Raw genomic sequence first — 13,247 nt, forward strand, 5'->3', positions numbered from 1 at the left:
AAGACAAAGAATGCTTAAAATTATATCACCAGTTGTTTTATTGGTTGGCATCACCATTTCATTTTATTCGTGATCAACAAAAGTGGTATCCGAATAGGTAGAATCAACACCATTTTCACAATGCTGATATTCATCCTCAATATCTTGTGGTTCTTCTTCCTCCTCAATCTAATAAAAAATTGATTCATTAAAGTGGTGAACATATACACTAATTCTCTAATGATTCCCATAAGCACAATTAAGAAACTCTTTGAAGTCTCAGTCCTTTTGTAAGATATGAATACCTTTATTTAGTGGTTCTCGTGGAAAGCAAAAATAAAGGGACTTACATATCTTTCTTGTGATCTTTTCAAAGAAGCTGGTGAACTCTAAGTATCCCATTACGCTAAAATATACATCATGCACTGATGCTCTTTTGCGGTTAAAGTATACGAATGGCTTGGGGATAAACATGCCACTTTAGTGGACGTCAACTATTAATAAGTTAGCTTCACCAGGAGTCAAACTCATAGAACGCAAGATTACTTACAAAAGTTGATTGGAACTAGAGGGAAGAAGGTGAAGAAGGTTCATTCCCTAATTGAGTTTATGAAGCAAATGTTATTCATTATGCCCAAATTTATTGATATCAAGATGTAAACAATGTGAGTTGGCCATATAATTTCATTAAATGAGGTGTACTGACCATAAAATTTACATACGATAAGATATTGCATGTTTATTATCACAATCAGCCTAAGAACTGGAAAACCCGTCCACTATTGGTCATAATGGTAATATTTGAACAATTTCAATAAGTTCATGGGTAAATCAAGCACCAAAAATAATTTCGTGACTAAACGTGTACAAATGTAGAAGTTGGTTGCCTTTTCAAGTCATCATCCATACTTTTATTTGCATAAGAGTGTTTATGAAAGTATCTCTAAGATTTTAAAGGTATAAATTGACATAAGACATAAAATCTCTTAAAAGATCTTAATATACTTGAAATAACTTTCTAATTAAAAATTTTTTACTTAAAAAAAGTTCAATTTCTTACTCCCAAACAAAACTTTTTTCTTTAATATGACTTTTTAAAAAAAACTAATAAAAGCTTGTTGTCAAATATATCCTAAGTTTACATCATTCCCTTTCACTTTTGAGGAGTTGGGTAAGTAATTTTATTCTAATTTAAGAATATCTCCACTATATTTTAGGTTTCACATATAAACTCTCATTTAGTTGACAAAATTCAAGTATACTATTACATATATTGAAATCATGCAAAGTTACGTGACATAAAAAAATAAGAGAAAACTATAAATATGGTCCCTATGTTTGTTATAAGAAGTATCAGAGCCAAGGGACCAAAGTACCATTGCTTAATGAGTTAAAAACATCATTTCTGTACATATGTAGGCTAAGCCTGAGCGAGCTTAGGGCTAGTGTATTTTAGCCTAGGCGGTTTGAGCTCTAATTCATTTCACAAAAAGTTGCAACTTGAGTTTGGATCACTATTAGATCTCTAGTTGCTTTCACAACTTCTATATATGCTTGAAAAAAGTAAAAAAAAAATGTAAAATAAGCTAAGCAACTTTGTAAGAGTATTTTGGTAATTTTGTAGCCTTAAATTGTATTATACAGGTGGAGTTTCGGAGGTCATAGTGAGTCAAAATGTACAAAAAGGCATAGCAACCACTTGAGGTGAGTAACTACCGAATACCACGAATACATGTCGCTTATATACTAAAGATAATTTTTATGATTTTGAATTATATTAATGATGTTGACACTTGTTATGTGTTATGTGAAATATGATTTGTAAATCTATATGCATTCATGTAAATGATATTTTAAAAAATATTTTGAATATAATGAAATAACTATGATGATTTGGAAACAATTTTCCTCATGAAGTTTGTATCTCTAGTTAGGTTGGGTAAAGACTTGATTGTCCAAAAAATACACGGTAAATCACGAAACTGGTGGTGGATGAATAAATATCATCATCTTAGTGATCGTATTCTAGGCATGCCTCACCTTTACATGAAGGATAACTTCCTCGTATATGGTACATAGGCTTCAATGAGCTATCAAATGAAGAATAATGAATGCCTAATTATAAACGACTAGTGGGAAATGGATACAAGATGACTTGGAAAAAGGGTTAGAATCACATTACATTGCATCTACTTATGTCATATTTATAAATGATGTTTTAATTAAATTCTACATGTTATATGCTTATGAATGATTAATATATTCGTGGATAACGTTTGAGGATGACTTAATAGGAGTATGGATGACGTATAAGGATGACTAAAAATGACTATATATGACATATAAGGATGATTAAAATGACGATGGATGATCAAATGATTAATGATGATGAACTACGACTAATGACTAACGAGTTTGAAATGTGTTTATAGATGTTCCTTATTCTTTGAAATTAAAGAATAAGTAATTATTTATAGACCGCTTATGATGATTTAAAAATGATTTTGGGAATTTCCACTAAGGAATATGAACATTCCTTAGACTATAAAGATGATGATCCTGATATTACTCACTAGGCATTTCCAATGCTTAAAATACATATTTTGACATGTATTCAGATTACAAGTGGATGAAAAGGACATTAGGAAAACTTAGACATTTAGAAAGTCATGTTGAATGTAGTCGTTTCTCATGAAACTAAGTTTCTCATGAAACTAATGTTGTGATATTATGTTGAACACCCTTATATTTTAAATCTTTTGAATCATAAATATTTTAAAAACTAAGAGTCTATGAACATATTTTCTACAGATGATGATTTCAAAAATAGCAAATGATTTTGAAAACAATTTAATTAACAAGCCATATGGAGGGTGTTTCCACTTGTTTCAAGTTGAGAAATGTCTGCGTATTTTTTATTTTATTTATTTACTAGGTGTGAGACCCGTATAGTAGGTGTGAGACCCGTATAGTACACGGGTTTATTAAAAATAAAAATTTAATAGAAAGTTGGAAGCATTACGTATTTTTTGAAGTTATAGTTTTACATAAATACAAAAGATATAATGAATAAAGCAGGTAATTCAATATATTTTAGAAGATTTGAAACAGAAAGGAAAGAATGCAAAACATTTATTCTGAAATTTAATAGAAATATCTAACTTACATATATAAACTCTTACTAAAATGTAAATTTTAAATTTAAGAAAATGGAAAACACAAGAAAATGACAAGTGGAAAAGAAAATTATTCAAAAAATCCTAGAAATTGACACGTGTCAAGTTTATTGAGAACATGACATTTGACAAAAATGATTTTCAATTATTAGGTTAGATTCTGTTTTTTTGTATGTTATTATTATTATTTCATATATGTTGTCGATTGTTTCATATAATATAAGGAATGTGATGCCAAATAACACACAAACAAATATAACCACCATACACATACACAACCTATAATTTTATTTATTCATAATAAACTTTCATACAAAATACCTTTTCCCAAATAATCTATATCGTTGTCCTAAAGTTTTGTCCCCCAAAACCAGGAAGGTATTTGTATCTCTTGCCTAAAAAAATAAATTCAACACCCTTCATTTCTAATCATTTGTATCTCTTTGCCTAAAGTTGAGAAGAATGTTGGCAAAAATTCCTCAAGCAACTCTAATTATTGTTGTTGGTGGCATTCATGCTAGATAAAGAAACTACACTAAACATGGACATTTCACACATTCACTTCATTTCTCATAATCACACCACACAAATAAGTTGAAATTTATTATTATACTCATAGACGACACAAATAAGTTGAAATTTGTTTTTATAAACAGAGGATTATAAAAAACTAAACATATATTATCATAAATAAAAGTTTAATAAGAGTTTCGAACATATTCAAGATTTTCGAATAAGATCATGATTTTCAAACAAGATCATTAATTTCGAAGTCATGAGTTTTGAACATTTTCAATATTTTCGAATAAAATCATGATTAAATCCTAATATGTTCATGTTTTTAAAACATGTTCATGATTTTCCAAGATAAAAATGGTTTCAAACTATCAAAAAGATAACATATACATTTAAAAATATCATACTTCTATTTGTGCAAACTGACTGAATAAAAACAATTTTCATAGACATTTATATGTTTATAAAAATCATATAACATATTTAGAGAAATTCCAAAGTGATGTTGGATAATGAAAACGTCATACTATCTACCAAAAGTTATTTTTATTACATTCTATCCTATATATCATCGGAGACATAAGGTTTGAACTTCCACTTTATATAGAGGTGATCATTTGAAAAATAACAATGTATTGTAAATTTGGATTTTGTGCAACGATGGTTATAATGGTTATATCTCGAAAATATGGATATTACATGATATTTTTATAGCAAAAAAGTTGAATCTCGATAATCTTAACTACTCGACGAGGATCAGCCTAAGGCCTTTTGCATGAAACATATATTAGGTGCCCAACGACCCACTGGTATTGGATAATTGATTTGTTAGCAAGGAACTCTAACAGATGATAAAAACTATGACCGAAGGCAAACTCTCAAATTATCATTGTCAAACATGGAATACAAATATTTTGTTTTATTATAAAGGGCTTTTGACATGAATGTCCTTAAGTTTGGCAAGTTTTGTCCATTTGCCCCTATAACGATTTTTTCTGTTCATTTACGCCTAATATTTGCAAATTTTTGTTCATATTTACCATTTAGCAGGTCACCCCTCCACCCTTACCCTTAAACCGACAACCACCACCGACACTGGAGTAACAAATATGGTTTTTCCTCCTCCGTTACAAAGATCCTTCTTTGGAAACCACCTCACCCCATCTCTCATCATCCTGAACCACCTATGCCTGCCTTTACCAAAACCACCGACTATCACCACCGGTGATAGAGAAGCAAATCTAAATTTCCCTCCACCATCACCAAGATTCTCTGTCGAAACCACCTCCCTCCTTCCACCATTGTAAACCAAATGTTAGGTCTATATTGGTTGTGATAATTCGAATTGTTAGTGTCGTTAGGCGAAGAGTCTGTAAATAGCGAAGGTCCACATGACTTTGCTATCTAATGTATTTACTAGGCATCAATGTGGTTCGTACTTTTATGTATACTCCTAGTATTTTTTGATTTTGTGAGTATCCTATAAATTGGGTAGGTACTTAGAGGGTAGAGTAACTTTCGCATTAGCCTTTCACTTATACTCAAACTCTTTGTGCTATTCCGGAATATATGTGCTGAAACCAGATCTTATTTAGATCATTGTGTTCTTACTTTTTTTTCTTAATCGATTGACTAAAACACATTTCTAAACAACTTATGCAAATCATTACATCATTTGAAAAATCCTTTCACATTTTTTATCTTACTGAGTCGATGTTTCCGATTCAGTATTTCCGCAAGATAGAAACATAATTCTTCATTTAATCGATTGTGTTTAATCGATCTGCGTCAGTTTTTGTCAGTCGATCTAGCATCTAGTTCATTTCTCTTCAAGAAATTCCTCTTTTCACTCGATCTAATGTCAAATCCCAACTTTAACACTATGATGAATTTTGCGAACTTGCTTGGATCTACAACCAAGGTTCCAATGTTGATCCCTGAGTACTACGATCAATGGGCGCATCGCATGGATGATTATCTCAATGGTATTGATGAGGGCCTTTGGAGATCTATCGAGACTGGACCTTATCGTGATGATTTGGTTCAATACATTATTAACGTTGGAGCTGCCGAGGATATGATCGCACAAGGAAACAAGAAGAAACTGAATGACAAAAGATGTCTCCATGAACTGCGAGGAGCTCTTCCACCTGTTGTTTACAGTTACGTTCGTGGTTGCAAGACAACGAAGGAGATCTGGAATACTTTAAAGGAAAAATATCAAGGAAATGAAAGAACGAAGAAGAGCTCGATGACGAAGTGTCCCTCAGAATTGGTTGATTTCAAACAGAAAGATAATGAGACTATTGAGGCATACTAAGACAGGTTGAATGAATTGATCTTCAAATGCAATAGATACGGAGTAGTTTGTACTACCTTGGAGTTATATCTTACCTTTGTTTTCGGACTTAGAAAGGAATGCAGAAACATTTGTTTAATGATTAAGACGCAGGAGAATTTTGACACATACTCATTGTCGAATCTCTACAATATTGTAAAAGCTCATGAATCGAAAGTGATGGAGATAGCTAAAGAAAACAAAACAAATTTTGGAGGTCCGGTGGCATTAGTCTCTAAGACAACTGTGAAGAAGTTTGAGTCTGATGAAGAAGCGAAAGAAAGTGAAGCAGGTTTTCTTTTCGACTCTGAAGATGAAGTTGTTACCTATTATTCCAATCATAGGGGAAAAAAGTTCTACAAGAAGCCGATAAGTGGGAATTCCAAGAATAACTTGGAGAAGAAGCCGATGACGAACACTGGTGCAACTCAGAAAGGAGTTGAGAAAGTGGAGAAGAAAGAAGAAGAGTAAAATCAATAAAATATAGGTGACTAAGCAAAAGTTTTCTAATGTTGCTATCATGTCGAATTTGAGAACCTTTGACATTTTTGGCTTTGAATTTTAGAATCGTCGACATTTTCTATTTCCAAAGAAAATGAAAAGAAAACTAATAAAGTTTGGGTTGTGAAAACTGGTGTAAAGACTGATGTCGAAGTAAAAATGAGAAGGGTTGTGATAAGTCCAATCCTAATGATTCCAAAAATCAAAAGGGAAAAACTCAAAATCATGACAAAGAAGTTGAGAAATCTGATTTGAAAGATGAAATATCCATAACAAAAGCACGAAAGAAAGTTTATTGGAAGAAACAAAAAGATTCTCAAAAGGCAATGATTTTAAAGCAAAATTTTTCACAAAATCCTGAAAAGAAGTTTTCTCAAACATCAAAAACTCATACTTAAAAAGGGTCTTCTAAAGATGATTCAAAAGATGTGAAAGAGAATGTTGTCAACAAAAGTGTTTTTAAAAAAAAAAGTGAATGTTGTTCAAAATTCGAATGAGAAAAGGAATGTTAAAGCTTCAAATCATGTTTAGAAAAATGTTCAAAAGATGAATGGTTTTAAAAATGATAAAAATAAAATCACAAAATCGTTTTCAGAACAATGGACAAAGGAGTTTCTCACAAAATCAGAAAGTTTTTCAAAAAGATTATCATTTTGGGTATCAACATCGATACCAAAACAATTTTCAACAACGACCACAAAAGCCGTCATCTCAAATGAAATTTACAAAAATGACAAATATTGAAGAGAAAAATGTATCATTCAAACCTAATGGTCCACGATTTCCAAATTCTAATTTAAAACATAAGTCAAATGTATCTTTTGTCAAAGGCAAAAAAGACATGATAAATCTTAATCATTGGTTGGAGGAAAAGGAAGACAATTTTAGTCGAAAAAGTATTCTCAAGAACAAGTCTAACAGGATTATGAGAATTACTTGAATGAATCCTTGAATGGAAGCACCTCTTCTCAAGAATTAGTGTCAGAAGTGTCAAAATGGTAAGAAGTTAAAACCAAGAAATTTGATGTTTCTCAAAGAAAGGTTGAAAAAGAGAAAAATGAAATTGAAATTTCGCCATTGAATGATTACATATCAAAGCCTAAAACTAACGAAGGTTACTTAATCGACAAAATTAAAACCAAAGTTCGTAGTTAGATCTTTAGTTATTCATTACACACCACATTCTATGCTAATGTCCACGGACCCAAAAGGTCTTGGGGGCCTAAATCTCTCTAATCGATTGTAAGTACTATGTGATGAGTGATATGAAGAAAACTAGTATATCGATAGTGGGTGCCCGCGTCACATGACTGGAAGAATGGAGAATTTTAGAGGATTTTGTAAGTTAGAGAATGTTGGAGTAGTGAAGTTTAGGAATAATCAGAAGTAAAAGGTCAAAGGATATGGGAAAGTTGACAATGAAAAGAGTCACTTATGTCGAAGGGTTAAAGCACAACCTAATAAGAGTATCTCAACTAGTAGTAGGAACTGGGAACCAAGTCCTTTTTGCTGAAGAATGAAGTGTAAATTCGAACAAAGAAACAAAGGAAGTCTTGTTGAAGTCGAAGAGGAAGGGTCATATGTTCACTATGGACATAAAACCTATAGTGGTCATTCCCTCAGTTTTCCTACTATCGAAGGCTTCATATGGCCTCTGTTGGCTTTGGCATCGAAGACTTTCTCATCTCATTTTCAAAAACTTAAACAAACTTTTTTCTTAAATGATCTTGTTCGTGGTTTACCTATTTTGGGTAGGTACTTAGAGGGTAGAGTAACTTTCACATTAGCCTTTCACTTATACTCAAACTCTTTGTGCTATTCCGGAATATATGTGCTGAAACCAGATCTTATTTAGATCATCGTGTTCTTACTTTTTTTCTTAATCGATTGACTAAAACACATTTCTAAACAACTTATGCAAATCATTACATAATTTGAAAAATCCTTTCACATTTTTTAGATCACTGAGTCGATCTTTCCGATTCAATATTTCCGCAAGATAGAAACATAATTCTTCATTTAATCGATTGTGTTTAATCGATATGCGTCAGTTTTTGTCAGTCGATCTAGCATCTAGTTCATTTCTCTTCAAGAAATTCCTCTTTTCACTCGATCTGATGTCAAATCCCAACGTTAACACTATGATGAATTTTGCGAACTTGCTTGGATCTACAACCAAGGTTCCAATGTTGATCCCTGAGTACTACGATCAATGGGCGCATCGTATGGATGATTATCTCAATGGTATTGATGAGGGCCTTTGGAGATCTATCGAGACTGGACCTTATCGTGATGATTTGGTTCAATACGTTGTTAACGTTGGAGCTGCCGAGGATATGATTGCACAAGGAAACAAGAAGAAACTGAACGACAAAAGATGTCTCCATGAACTGCGAGGAGCTCTTCCACCTGTTGTTTACAGTTACGTTCATGGTTGCAAGACAACGAAGGAGATCTGGAATACTTTAAAGGAAAAATATCAAGGAAATGAAAGAACGAAGAAGAGCTTGGTGACGAAGTGTCTCTCAGAATTGGCTGATTTCAAACAGAAAGAGAATGAGACTATTGAGGCATACTAAGACAGGTTGAATGAATTGATCTTCAAATGCAATAGATACGGAGTAGTTTGTAGTACCTTGGAGTTATATCTTACCTTTGTTTTCGGACTTAGAAAGGAATGGAGAAATATTTGTTTAATGATTAAGACGCAGGAGAATTTTGACACATACTCATTGTCGAATCTCTACAATATTCTAAAAGCTCATGAATCGAAAGTGATGGAGATAGCTAAAGAAACAAAACAAATTTTGGAGGTCCGGTGGCATTAGTCTCTAAGAAAACTGTGAAGAAGGTTGAGTCTGATGAAGAAGCGAAAGAAAGTGAAGAAGGTTTTCTTTTCGACTCTGAAGATGAAGTTGTTACCTATTATTCCAATCATAGGGGGAAAAAGTTCTACAAGAAGCCGATAAGTGGGAATTCCAAGAACAGCTTGGAGAAGAAGCCGATGACGAACACTGGTGCAACTCAGAAAGGAGTTGAGAAAGTGGAGAAGAAAGAAGAAGAGTAAAATCAATAAAATATAGGTGACTAAGCAAAAGTTTTCTAATGTTGCTATCATGTCGAATTTGAGAACCTTTGACATTTTTGGCTTTGAATTTGAGAACCTTCGACATTTTCTATTTCCAAAGAAAATGAAAAGAAAACTAATAAAGTTTGGGTTGTGAAAACTGGTGTAAAGACTGATGTCGAAGTAAAAATGAGAAGGGTTGTGATAAGTCCAATCCTAATGATTCCAAAAATCAAAAGGAAAAAACTCAAAATCATGACAAAGAAGTTGAGAAATCTGATTTGAAAGATGAAATATCCATAACAAAAGCACGAAAGAAAGTTTATTGGAAGAAACAAAAAGATTCTCAAAAGACAATGATTTTAAAGCAAAAATTTTCACAAAATCCTGAAGAGAAGTTTTCTCAAACATCAAAAACTCATACTTAAAAAGGGTCTTCTAAAGATGATTCAAAAGATATGAAAGAGAATGTTGTCAACAAAAGTGTTTTTTTTAAAAAAAGTGAATGTTGTTCAAAATTCGAATGAGAAAAGGAATGTTAAAGCTTCAAATCATGTTCAGAAAAATGTTCAAAAGATGAATGGTTTTAAAAATGATAAGAATAATATCACAAAATCGTTTTCAGAACAATGGACAAAGGAGTTTCTCACAAAATCAGAAAGTTTTTCAAAAAGATTCTCATTTTAGGTATCAACATCGATACCAAAACAATTTTCAACAACGACCACAAAAGCCGTCATCTCAAATGAAATTTACAAAAATGACAAATATTGAAGAGAAAAATGTATCATTCAAACCTAATGGTCCACGATTTCCAAATTCTAATTTAAAACCTAAGTCAAATGTATCTTTTGTCAAAGGCAAAAAAGACATGAAAAATCTTAATTATTGGTTGGAGGAAAAGGATGACATTTTCAGTCGAAAAAGTATTCTCAAGAACAAGTCTAACAGGATTATGAGAATTACTTGAATGAATCCTTGAATAGAAGCACCTCTTCTCAAGAATTAGTGTCAGAAGTGTCAAAATGGTAAGAAGTTAACACCAAGAAATTTGATGTTTCTCAAAGAAAGGTTGAAAAAGAGAAAAATGAAATTGAAATTTCGCCATTGAATGATTACACATCAAAGCCTAAAACTAACGAAGGTTACTTAATCGACAAAATTAAAACCAAAGTTCGTAGTTAGATCTTTAGTTCTTCATTACACACCACATTCTATGCTAATGTCCACGGACCTAAAAGGTATTGGGGACCTAAATCTCTCTAATCGATTGTATGTACTATGTGATGAGTGATATGAAGAAAACTGGTATATCGATAGTGGGTGCCCGCGTCACATGACTGGAAGAATGGATAATTTGAGAGGGTTTTGTAAGTTAGAGAATGCTGGAGTAGTGAAGTTTAGGAATAATCAGAAATAAAAGGTCAAGGTATATGGGAAAGTGACAAATGGAAAGTTGACAATGAAAAAAGTCACTTATATCGAAGGGTTAAAGCACAACTGTAACATCCCAATCTCCAAGCCCAATTTTTTTTTAATTAACTGACTCATAAAAACATTCATAAGAAAATACTGTGAAAACACATCATCTCATAAAACAATGTATCATGTCTGAAAACCCAAGTCATAAAATAATAAAATATCAGAGTACAATCCCAGAAAACTCCATGCGGAAATCATGTGTGTGTGTGATGCGCTGCTACACTGCCGACTCCTGCCCCTTAGACGAAGAGGTACCTGAAACCAAAACTAAAACTGTAAGCCCAAAGCTTAGTGAGTTCCCCCATCATACCACATACCATACAGACATATCGCATACATACTGCCGGGCAATTCTGGGGTGCCCGACCTACCCATGTCAAGCCATTCCGGGGTGCTGACCTACCATTCGGTCCTATCAACCGAACCTCGAGGACTATTCCACCCCCTACTGCTACTATCACATATATCATAACGTAAACATACTGTCAGACGTTTCTGGGGTGTCCGACCTACCCTTCGGTCCTGACGACCGAACTTGAGGACTATTCCCTCCCTACTACCACTATCACATATAACATATCATGCCAGCATATAATCATATCATCACATACTGTCAGACATATCTGGGGTGTCTGACCTACCCTCCGGTCCTAACAACCGGGCTCTACTACTGTCACATATACATATCATGCTAGCATATAACATATCAGGTAGTAGCAAACCTAGATGAATATCACAAAGACTAGGGATGTCAACGGGGCCAAACGGGAGCGGAAATAGCTGTCCCCGCCCCCGCTCCCGAAATCATTTGTTGCCCCCGCCCCCGCTGCGGCCCCCGGTTCCCCCGTTCAAACAGCCCCCGGTCCTGCTCCCGGTTACCTCCATCGCCCCCGGTCCGCCCCCGGTCCCCCCGGTCTATGGGCTTAAAAATGGATTTTTTTTGGTAAAAAGACTAAAAAGACTATTTTTAATAACTTAAAAAGCTTAAAACCTAATCCTTTAGAAACAAAAAAAAATAAAAATCCAACATTATGAATCCAACATTACAAAACACCAATTCCAACAATCTTACAAAGATAAATCGAATATTACAAATGCAAAATACGACAAATCCAAAATTACATATATAAAATACCAACATGTCCTACATCTTCAATATCCATTAATTTCCTTCAACCCTTCATTCATTGACATTTGAATATCCTCCCTAAATAAATAACAAAAATAATAATAAAATAAATTGTTATCTTAGTTTATTCAATACAAAACGACAAATTTAATAATTTTACCTCAATTCCCTCGTCGTCTTCATCGGAATGTAAATCATCACCATCAATAACACAACCTAACCAAGAAAAAAAATAAAGGTAATAAGAAAAATATATTAAAATGAAAAAAACAAATAATGGTTCAAGCAAATTCATATATACCTTTTTTACCCGCCCATAGCCAATTTTGAGTGCATATGATAGCTTCAATTGTTGACGGAAGAAGTCTACTCCTATGTGGACCAACGATTCTACCACTTGTAGAAAAAGAAGACTCTGAAGCAACAGTGGAGATAGGAATGGCTAATATGTCTTTTGCAATCAAACACAATGTAGGATACTTAACCCCATTTAACTTCCACCAACCTAACACATCAAACTCATGAATCCGGGGTAAAGTGCCTTCCTCTAAGTACCTTTCTAATTCCTTTTTTACAAAACTTCACTAGTAGAAGAATTCCATGAAAAGAAAGCATCTAATGAGTCCATGTCACTTCCAGGAGCTGCATCTCGACTAGAAGTGGGCTTACTAGTAATATCATCATTACTTGCTTGACTCATAACGCTTGACTCATATCGCATATATATATCTTCACAAATTTGACGCACTTTCTGAATTTCATCTTTTGCATTATCTACTAAATAGATAATGGGAAAAAAAATACTCTAGGAGCTTCATCTTAAACCTTGGATCCAATATCGTCGCCATAGCCAGCACCCCGTGACTTTCTTTCCAATACTCATCAAACTTTGTAATCATATTTTCGGACATTTCGCTTATTTCAATGAAACTAGATGTATCCCATTTCTTTAGAGCAATCTTTATTTCACATATTTTGGGGAAAAAAATGTTGGTTGTTGGATATTTTGTTCCCGAAAATAATTCTGTGACATTATAGAAGATTTTTAGTCTATCACAA

General features: G+C 33.2%; 1 long non-coding RNA gene across 1 annotated transcript; it reads right to left on the reverse strand.

The window, feature by feature from the left end:
- Nucleotides 1-12,069: 12,069 nt before the first annotated feature.
- On the reverse strand, nt 12,070-12,402 carry LOC145119474 (uncharacterized). The gene is made up of 2 exons (XR_013713877.1): nt 12,349-12,402; nt 12,070-12,266 (listed from the first exon to the last, which is right to left on the reverse strand). It is a non-coding gene; the product is annotated as an uncharacterized LOC145119474 (long non-coding RNA).
- Nucleotides 12,403-13,247: the final 845 nt, after the last annotated feature.

Source organism: Lactuca virosa, chromosome 6 (assembly GCF_052849685.1).
Source record: "Lactuca virosa cultivar CGN04683 chromosome 6, Lactuca_virosa_CGN04683_v6, whole genome shotgun sequence".
Lineage (NCBI taxonomy): Eukaryota > Viridiplantae > Streptophyta > Magnoliopsida > Asterales > Asteraceae > Lactuca > Lactuca virosa.